This window comes from Thunnus maccoyii, chromosome 4 (genome assembly GCF_910596095.1).
Source record: "Thunnus maccoyii chromosome 4, fThuMac1.1, whole genome shotgun sequence".
NCBI lineage: Eukaryota > Metazoa > Chordata > Actinopteri > Scombriformes > Scombridae > Thunnus > Thunnus maccoyii.
The window spans coordinates 18,701,482-18,711,913 of record NC_056536.1 but is presented as its reverse complement, the minus strand read 5'-3'; the positions used below and the strand labels follow the sequence as shown (position 1 = coordinate 18,711,913).

The following is a 10,432-nucleotide window of genomic DNA, read 5'->3' as shown; positions in this document are numbered from 1 at the left end:
AAGATACAGAACTCCTTCTGGTCCAGTTATTGGTTTAGGACACAATGCACCTTTTACCATCCCTCCTGTGACCTATTGTCCTTTCTCTGCAATCTTAGCGCAACTTATTTTCTTACTCAGAATAAACATGGCCTAGACTGTCTGACCACTGCCATATAACATGCATCACACTTATCTGTTAAAATGTGGCAAAAATGATATTAAACTAAAACAAGAAAAGAGTTTACAGCCAAAGTAGCAACTCTATGAGATTGTATTTTGCTGTACTTTGCTTTGTGATAAATACTCAAGTCAGCATGCTAACATGCTGATGTTTAGCAGGTATGTTTACCATCTTCATTTAGTGCTAACATTTGCTTCGTAGAATATTTGCATTTCCCGAAGAAAATGTGTATGGTTGCTGCAGCTGCTGCTGCTGCTTGCTGGACTAGCTTCTGAAAGAGTCCCAGCAACAAGTGTTGGTGATTTAGTCAATTAAAAAACAAAAGTTGCAGGTGAAGTGTCCCTTGAAAATATTGAGCTTAGGATAAATTCATATTGTTAACAAAGTCTGTATTCTTCATTCCTTCTCTCTTCCTTTTATTTCGATCCGAGGCTGCTTTATGATGATTGACAGGGCTAATAATAGCTAATGTTATGGGAATATCACACATTCAAATGAAATGTTTAAACCTCCTCTGATTATTAATTGTGCATTGGTAGGCTATAAACTAACCCTTAACTGTAAAACAACAAAGGCATAAAATCAACACCTTGGCTGTAATCCCATTTGTTTGGTGCCCTGCTGTGGCTATCTACCTAACACCTGGTCACCATACCAAAAACAATAGATTATGTTACATAACATTAGCTATTGGGCGCAGAGTTGATTTAGTTAGGGTATTATCACAGTTTAGCTAACTTACTAACGTAGTCTGTTACTAACCTCAATTACATATGCATAAGAAGCTCCAGTCTGTTATAAATCTAGCAAAACTTGCTACAAGCTTAATGTAACTTGCATGTAATAAATTATTGAATTAACATAAAAATCAAACAAAATGTACCTTGAAAACACATGAAATATTAGCTAAATAACAACACACCAAAATACCAGTGCCTCCATCACCCAGATTGATAACCTGTGAAACTGAGAGGGAAGAGATGAAGGTCTGCCCATTCACCATTACACTAACTGCACCTAGAGTTTTCAAATGCGGCACAAATGTGCATTCACGCGCTACACAGTGATGAAACGACTCCTCCTTGCTAGGTGTGCTTCGTTTGTTAGCTAATGTTAGCTAACATTAACTAGCTAATAAATCTAACTTAGAATATTGGCCTTTACAAAATCAATTGCTCGATGAATTCAAATTAACATTAAAGCACTTTTAATTTCATAAGTTTTGTGCCATGAGTTATGTTCATTTGTTTGGTGAAAGTGCGTGTCTTTCTATTGAGAATTTATCCGTTTTTCAGCTTGAGACCAGAGGTGCTGTGTTATATTTTTTTCATGTGAATAAAAAAAGGAGTAATATTAATTTATATGTGTAAATCAGTCTTTAGCTGTTGCTCTTTAATGAAGAACTATAAACTTGCCACAATATGATTAATTTTCACCGTGTGTTAACATTATGTGACATTATATTATCATCTATCAGATTTTAAGATTTTTTACATTTAGTTTCACCAAGATAATGATGGAGAATTTCTATACTGAAATAAAACACTAATTGATGAATGGTGTGTACAACCTCACCGTCACCTTCACAAATCCTGAGAGCAAGGAGGCAGTGATTCACAAGGCATCAAAAAAAAACCCGGTGAAAGTTAAGTAACAGTGTGAATAAAGCCTTTGTTAAGACTGAGATGTCAGGAACATTATAGGTTGTCTGTTTATTATGAGGTGTTCTGTCTAACCCCTCTTCCTTTCCTTTTTTCCCTCCAAGTACTACCACTAATAGCTGTTATATTTAACCCATATTTACAACTTGTCAAGGCCACAGGATTTTCTTGAACTGCCTAACCTACCCAGTTATTGTACAGACACACTACTAAATGAATGTTGTTTTTTCCTGCTGCTTCAGATGAGGAGTTGTATTACAAGCTCCAGGACAAACTTCACTTGGTGGTGTGTAACATGGATCAAGCTTGTAATGTCCTGAAGGAGTGCCAAAACAACCTTGCCACTGGATGTCATCCGGGCAGACGCCAAACACTGGAGAAGGTATTGGCATCCTACCACTGGTCAAACTTGTGGGAGGATGTCAACAAATGGGTGAGAGTTGACTGAGTTATTAGTGCATCTGAAGGAAATGTAATGGGTGTGTTCATTGTAATTTATATACTGACCATTGGATCTGATACTTTTTAAGTTCTACATAAATTGTGGTGCATTTCATTTAATTTTTTATGCAATTATTCTGCAGAAGTATTTTAATATGTAAAACCAAAGTCTCCTGTAACCTGCCCTGACATTGCACCAAATACAGTACACTTATGTTTTTTACTTTGTCATACTCTACAATACCCTGATACTAGTGAGTCTTGATGGAATTTCATTTCACTGTTTTAAAGGTTGATGAGTGTCCCCTGCTGTCAGTGGCATGAAACAGTCAAGACAGTTGCACTTGTCCTTCATCCCATCCATGTCAGAGAAGCATGGAGTGTCCTTGGGGCGATCTAATTGGTCCACTTCTCACCACTGCAAAGGGCAAAAGGTAGCATTATGGTGGGCTGAAGTATGTGTAACCCCCTTTGAAGGTGGTAAAGGCAAAGGTCTTGGTTGAAAGGAAGAAAGTGACAGCCTGACAGCCATGGATCTTTTCCCTCTAAACTAAAACAGCAACTGAGGTGTCCAGGAAAATAGTCAACATTGTACTTTGTAGTGGTGGAGAGGAATTTTTACTAACCAAGGAATGTGTAAATGTTGAACGTGAATTTGTAAATGAGGTACAGTTACAGTGTATATATATATATATATATATATATATATACACACACACACACACACACACACACACACACATATATATATAAAACACAGTGTATGTGTGACATAGAATATTTGTGATTGAATCATATCTTTCAGGTAATTTGCATAAACCAGTACATCTGCAAGTCAACTGTGGTGTCTTTGAGTCTCTGGGTATCAAACTGTGCACTGTTACATCAGCCTACCAGCCCCAGGCCAATGGACAGGATGAGCCGCCTACAGAAAAAGCCAAGAACTGTGGTGAACAACAAAATGATTGGGATGATGATTTAAGGGGTATTGTGTCTAGCATCAATACCTCTAAACAGGTAATATTGTGGAAACAATATTCAACTGGGTAGAAAAACTGTAAAATACGATTAATTGTACTTTTTTTTTTTTTTACAGTGGTCAACCAAGTACACACCATACTGTCCACTATTAGGAAAGCGCCGTTGCACCCCAGGTGTAATCAACATTACGAAGAATGAGGGGGGTGACAACTCTGTTATTGTGACTACTGTTAAGGTAGAAGAACTCAGAATTCTGACTTTAAACTTAGACCTCAAATAAGTTTTTCAAATGGCCCTAATCCTCTTCCGTAAGTAAGCAAGTGTCATTAAGTAAGTGTCATTAAGCAAAAAAAGTTTAAATTAGATCAAACCTGGAATTTCACACAATTTCACAGAGATGAGTGAATAGAAATTACCATGGTTGTCGCCAGGCCTGAGCATTTGGGGCCGTAGACCTGAAGATTTTCTCTTTAGCCCTGAATAATTCTCCACTTTGAGCAATTTGTCACTAAAGACAAAAGAAAGAAAGTTTCCAGGAAATAATATGTAGAAATACTTGTGTCTTATTGGCTGACAGGTCTCTGTCAGTTCTTCAATTGGTGGGGTTACTATGCCAAACCCTAGTTCACACAGTCAGTCAGTGTGAGGAAAAAATGTATATATGAATATGAATATATATATGATTTTTTACTGGTAACGGGGTTGAAGCTTAAGCAGTGGCACAAACATCCTCTCATGCTGAGCCAGGAAAACAAGGTGTTTAAATGTCTGTATGCAGTCCAAGTTATGTGACCATGATAAGAGAAGAGCATAAGTTATATATAGCTAATGTACTTTGCACTGTAGCCAGCTAAACCGTTAGCAATGAGAGCTTAATTGTGCCTCAACTTGGCTAGCGAGACCAAACTAGCCTAGTCTAGTGTTAGATAGCCAAAAAGTTTTATATTTGATCAGTCTGGTAGTCCTACAAACAGTGATAACATGCAAGGTAAGTGTTATGACGAATTCAAAATCCATAAAACAAACCTTAAGGCTGAGCTGATAATGTTTAGTCAGTTTAAAAAGTTGGCTCACTCATTAAATGTTAAACTAGGAAATAAACACTAAATCTAAATGATTTAGATGTGTCACGCACATCACTGTAGGTCAGTGTCAGGTGTAATATACAGTATATTGTGTTCAATAATATATTGTGGTTCATATCAAGTAGGTCCATCAGCAATGATTTTGCAACCAAATTATGAAAGTTTACCCAGTCACTTTCAGTAGTTAGCCATGTTCAACTCTCATTTGTGAAATTGCCATTGTATTATGGGTTTTGAGGCTTTTCCATCATGTAAGCCTAGTAATAATGGTTGTAGGTATCTGATATGAGGCTCATTTAGGTTTGAGACATTAAAATGGCTGAAATATTCATGTGCAGATTATATGGTAAATCAGATCCAAACCCTTTCTTCCTTCGCCAATTTTCACATTTTTAAGCAATGTGTAGCCCTCACATGCAAGAAAAAAAATGCATGGAAACAGTCTATTTAGAAGTATATTTTTAAGTTTTTTGATGGAGAAGAATCTGGGCTCAGCCCCTGGTGGTTAACAGTCCAGCCAACGCCCCTGGAAATTACCGTTCAGAACCACGAATAAAACAAAATGAAAATAAACAATATTATGTGGCATTAAATTATCCACATAGATACATTATAAAGAAAATAATTTTGACACATTAATGCTCAACAGTCCTTTCGATAATCTTTTATCCTGGAACACAGGCCAATGCAGGCAATGCACGTCCTGTGGACATGAAAATCCTCACAGCCCAGGCTCAGTAAGCTAGACTTAGTAGACAGATCACACAAGATTTAGAGTATTTTAATGAATGAATGAATGAATCTTTAGTCTGTGATGGGAGATGTTGTTGGGCAGGAAAAACAAAGAAAGCAAACCAAAAGGGTAGGTGATGATGATGAGTGAGACACAGAATGGAAGAGCCAGCCTAAATAACGTAGGCCCAGTACTGTCCATTAGAGCACAGACTTTCCCTATCTGAACCTTCAGACAGCTTACCCTGCTTAAACAGGTGCAATTTGTGCAATTTTCAGGGAACACAGGCCAATGGCAGCACTGACCTGTGGAAGTGAAAATTGCACAATTTTCAGAGAACACAGGCCTGTTGTTGTATTTGCCACTGATATTGTCAGGACCAGGGTTCTTGTTTATCTTTAGAGAAAGGAGGGACTTTTCAACTTCTCTCTGTTCCAGGACAAAGTGCTGATTGTCTTAAAGTTTACATCTAAGTCCTTCAACTTCATCTCTAAAGTCAAACTGATCACGTCAAGGAATTGCTGGAGCTGGTTAACCCAAAGTGAAGAGCTTGTCAGGAGACCGGGATGTCACAGTACAATGTTACAGTACAAATGAAACATGGTGCAATGCATCAGGCCATCTCAGACCTGTTGTCATCATAGTTTTGGTCAGTCTCTCTTTGATAGTAGAGTTCATCCTTTCAACCTTTGTGGATGATAAGGGACATGCAACTGCCACTGAAATCCTAGCACTGTTGCGAGACTCTGAGTTATCTTTGCCACAAAAGCTGGGCCTCTGTCGCTATTTATTCCCTGCGGTACAGCAAACCTAAGAATAACGTCTTTTAACAGGCAAGGACTTGACAACTATTTTTGCACCCTTTCTCCTCGTGGGATATGCTTCTACCCATTTGGAGAACATATGCACCAGTATTAACAAATATTTGTATCCTTGGCAACTTGGCATATGTATAAAATCTATTTGCATATTTACAAAGGGACTCGCTAGTGGTTCCAAATGATTGTGCTTTATTGCATCATCTTTTCTCCTGGTTTGTTGACATGTCATACATCTGTTCACCAATGTTTGTGAGATTTGTGTGATGCCTGGAGCAAACCATTGTGAACGAATTACCTCATTTATTCCTCTTTTTCCTACATATGTGGGCCCGTGTACAACATGTTCCAGCACATGGAGAAGAGAACAAGGACAAACAGGCCGACCATCGGGGTCTCAAGCTAGACTGCGAATCACGGGCACAACCTTTACGCAACCAAATGTTTTTCTCCCTATCATCAGTGCGGTTTGGCACCTGACAAATTCCTTGATATCTCAGGTAGAATTTATTAAGTTTTGTCAAATTCGCTATCTGACCTGAAGCCATTCATAGGAATGTTGGCTCTGTTCTTGCTTTGTGGCCTGTGATTGTTTTCATGCCAGACCAAGCTGAGGTAAGGGTCCTCTCAGCCAGTTTGCGTTCTACTTTAGTTTTATACTTTTGTTTAGCCCTTAGGATTTCCACTTTCACCTCGTTTTTGGCTGCATCTATTTCAGAAGCCTACATATATACTATTCTATTATGTATTGTATGTCATTTTTGTATTTTTTCATGTTGTGTTTGACATTAATTTTTTGTTTTGTACTGTTGTTATATTGAAGCCTGCACACATATTGCAGTGACATGTTCACCTTTTTTCATACATTTCATTTTTATGTTTGTGCTTAATGCTTTAATGTGTTTTCATTGTTATACATAATAACCCATGTGCTATATTCTTATTTATATTCTACTCTTCTTTGCTGTATCCTGCTACGATTTGCTGCCACAATAACCCTCCAGTCTAGTCTAGAGTAGTCCAATCTAATATAAACTAGTCAAACCTAATCTAATCTAATCTCACAGTATCTCTCAATTCCCTGGTTTTAAGTATCATGAGATTAAGCAGCCACCAGGAGGAGCTGCAGGAGAGAGAGGAGGAGGAGTGGTGTCAGGTTGGTACCTTGTCTAGGAGGAGTGATGGTGATGGTTTGACCAGTAAACTACTCCTGTCCTCCAGTGTCTGTGTCTGATGACACATCAGGCTTGAAGGGTGGAGTCATCTGAAATGAGAATGCCAACAAATAAAGAAAAAGAAGAAAATATAAAACCATAGTAGAAGAGTAAAAGGGGAATAAAAACAGAAGACATCACAATTTAATCCAAAGAATAATCCAAAATGTTTCTAAGTGTACTGATTTACCTACACACCTGTCCTGTTGAAAACAAAACTCTTGTGGCTTTTGTCTGCTGTCAGGGTGCTGTGACCTCTGACCTCCTTACTGTTGGGTGTTTGTAACTTTACTGACTGAGGAACTGAATGGGATTCTGCTCAGTGAAATGTCTCTGAACGAAAATCATAGCTTAATTTAGGCCTAGTAGGCTTATCAGCCTGCTGTGTGTGTGTTTGTGTGTGTGTGTGTGTGTGTGTGTGTGTGTGTTTGTGTGTGTGTGTGTGTGTGTGTGCACCTTCTTCTCGTACACATCCTGCCAGTTGATCCCAGAGAAGAACTTGTGCCTCAAGATCCCTTTGGTTTGGTTCCTCCTCCAAGCCTGAGCGGCACAGACACATTCATAACGATTAATGGATATATTGTATTGATCGAGGTTCATTTCATATGGCCACAACCATGAATCAAGTGTTTGATGTTTACTTTCTGAACAGTAGGTGGCATCAGTAGACTGCGGAAAATAGCTTATAGTTAAAAAAGAAGTTTGAAATTTCTGCAGGTACTTTCTGTTCTATTAACATTTTGAGATGTCATAATGGAAAACTAGACTCTGCTGGTACTGACTCTGCTTTGGTGCAAAATCTTTAAGCCTCCATGGCAGTGTGCACATACAACACTATGTGGCAAATAAATGTGAAATGCTCCAAAGAGGTTCATTTAGTCTCAGCTTAGATAATGTTAGGATGTTCTTAAATACAGACTACATGTTTGATCTCAAACCTTGACATGTTTTGACTGCTTTGTGCAGTGGTGGAAAAACCTTGAGCTTATTCGTTCATTTTGGTATTTTTATTTAAAATTGTGACATGAAATGTCTCTCCTGTGTTTGTAAAGCTGCACGTTATGAATCCATCTGGATATTTTGTATTTTGATGTATTTTTGTTGAATATGTAATAAATAAATAAATAAATAAAGACAATCGCACCTCTCCCCTGTAGTACTCCATGATGAAACACAGCTGGTCATCGGTCTGGAAGGAATTCTTTACAGCCTGTAGGACAAAAAAACAGCTGCTGAGATTACTGTGAAATACTCAATGCACTGTAAAAAAAAAAAATCCATGTTAACACGTCATTTAGTCTCATCTTCAGTGTTAAGATTTTGTTTTTCAAGTCAACATTCCCTATAGACTCAATGGGCCTTATTCACTAATATGTTACATATTAGATGTTCCTCACAGCACTGTGCAGGTTCTGCAAAACTCACTAGCCACAGAGAAGTGGTTGAGCGGCGTCTCCAGCTGCTTGGCGTCTTTTGGTTCTTCTTTGTACCCGAAGAAGGAACCATCGCTCTTCAGCAGGAAATACCTTGCTGCCAGTTTTTAATGTACTCTCCTTTAAGAAAAAAAAAAGAAAGACAGAGAAACTGTTATAATTGACCAGACCTGCTGCATTTCTGAACTGATCCATCTGATTGTTTTTGTGATTTTAAATCAGATGTTTACCTGGTTTTATAATCCAGCCCTCTTTCACTGTGACTACGTCTCCCATGAAGCCCGGGGTCACTACAACTCAGAGGTGAAGAAGGTCAGAGGTCACCTGTTCAGAAAGACAAACAGGTTCATCAGCACACTGACAGGAAAACTATAACCAACATTGTAAACTAAGTACCTGTGTTTGTGTGTGTGTGTGTTTTTAGTTGAGTTACACCTTGTCCTCTTTGGCCTAACATTTTAAAGCCTGCTTTTAATGGTGTTCTTCATCTTGTCCTGGGTCTGCTTTTACAGAAATGTTTATTAATGCACACTGACTTGAATATTTCACTAAATAGAAGTGTGATGTAGCTTCAATGAAGATACAACCAGCAGATACACAATATGGATGTGACATTGTCCTACAATATGGAACTAAATGTTTTTTATCATTTTGAAGACACTTTGGGGAAATTTGAGGGAAAATAAGAGTTTAAGGGTTAAAACATTAATTAGCTGCAATGAAATGAAACTATCAAGAAGCAGAACTTAGTGAACTTCTATAAATTAGTCTGATATCAACACAGAAATGAAAACTTTGTTACACCTCAATATGAAATATTAAACGGTTGGATTTTTTAGAGACAGAGTTCCTTTCTTTCATCTCACATTTCCAAAAACATGTTCACTTCACTGTGATATTCCTGTCTGTATTACTAAATAATGACTTTTTCTATTTCTTTGTTCACTGCAATATTCCTACAAGAATCGGGTTTTGTGTCTAGTTTTCTTCTGATGTCACCATGAAACACAAAACCCTAAACATGGCTTTAGTTTCCCCTCACATTTCCTCTGAACACACTCCTTAACTACTTAAAATTGAGTCGGTAGATACATAGATAGATCCTTAATTGTCATTGCACAAATAATGAAATTTCATTTAGCAGCAATCCCACATAACAGCTTAGAGGAAAAAGACAACATGACATAAATAACATGATTTTTAAAGAAAAGCACAAGAAACACTAAAAATTGTATTAAAGGTCAATTGATGCTCCTCAAATTTGTTGTATTTTCAAGAACAAATTCAGGCATTGATATTGATAATTAAATAAAAAATCTTGTTCAAAATGTTCCTTCATCCAGACCCAGAACTCCTTAATTTTTTTCAGGGTTCAGTTAAATTAAGGGATCCTGTTTCCTAACTGGGTCCTACCCTTCTAGGAGTTGAAATAGCTTTACTTTGGCTATTGAATTTGATAATGATTTTTATGTTGTAAATGACACATAGAGCATCTCTCATCTTCTATTCGCCTAAATTTGACATTTTCATAGAATTTCATCTCTCATAGAATTTCCGCATCAAGGTAACTCAACTCCCCTGCTGCTCACTGCGCTGCTCCAAAACAAACAGATTGAACCAAACTGAACCAAAGTGAAGGAGATAAAATGTTGAGTTTACCTGCTGCGGTTCAGGTTATCAGTATGTCTTCACCTGCACTTCTCACACGACTGTTTAGGACGTGCATTTTAAAGAGTAACTAACCTCCCCGTTTCAGCCACGACACACCTCCTTCACAGGCTGAAAAATGCTTTTTGCATTTGCAGCATAGTTTTTAAAAAGTCATGCAGAAAAAAACCTGTTTACTTTTTCACCTGGTTCAATGAAATTTCTTTTTCTGATGGCCCCCCTGAAGGCAAATGGC

The 10,432-nt window shown here is 37.7% G+C and overlaps 1 long non-coding RNA gene across 1 annotated transcript; it reads left to right on the top strand.

Annotated features, from left to right (window-relative positions):
• The first annotated feature begins 2,175 nt into the window (after positions 1-2,175).
• LOC121896468 lies at positions 2,176-7,049 on the top strand. Its single transcript, XR_006096007.1, has 4 exons — positions 2,176-2,257; positions 2,557-2,699; positions 3,071-3,481; positions 6,235-7,049. It is a non-coding gene; the product is annotated as an uncharacterized LOC121896468 (long non-coding RNA).
• The last annotated feature ends 3,383 nt before the right edge of the window (positions 7,050-10,432 follow it).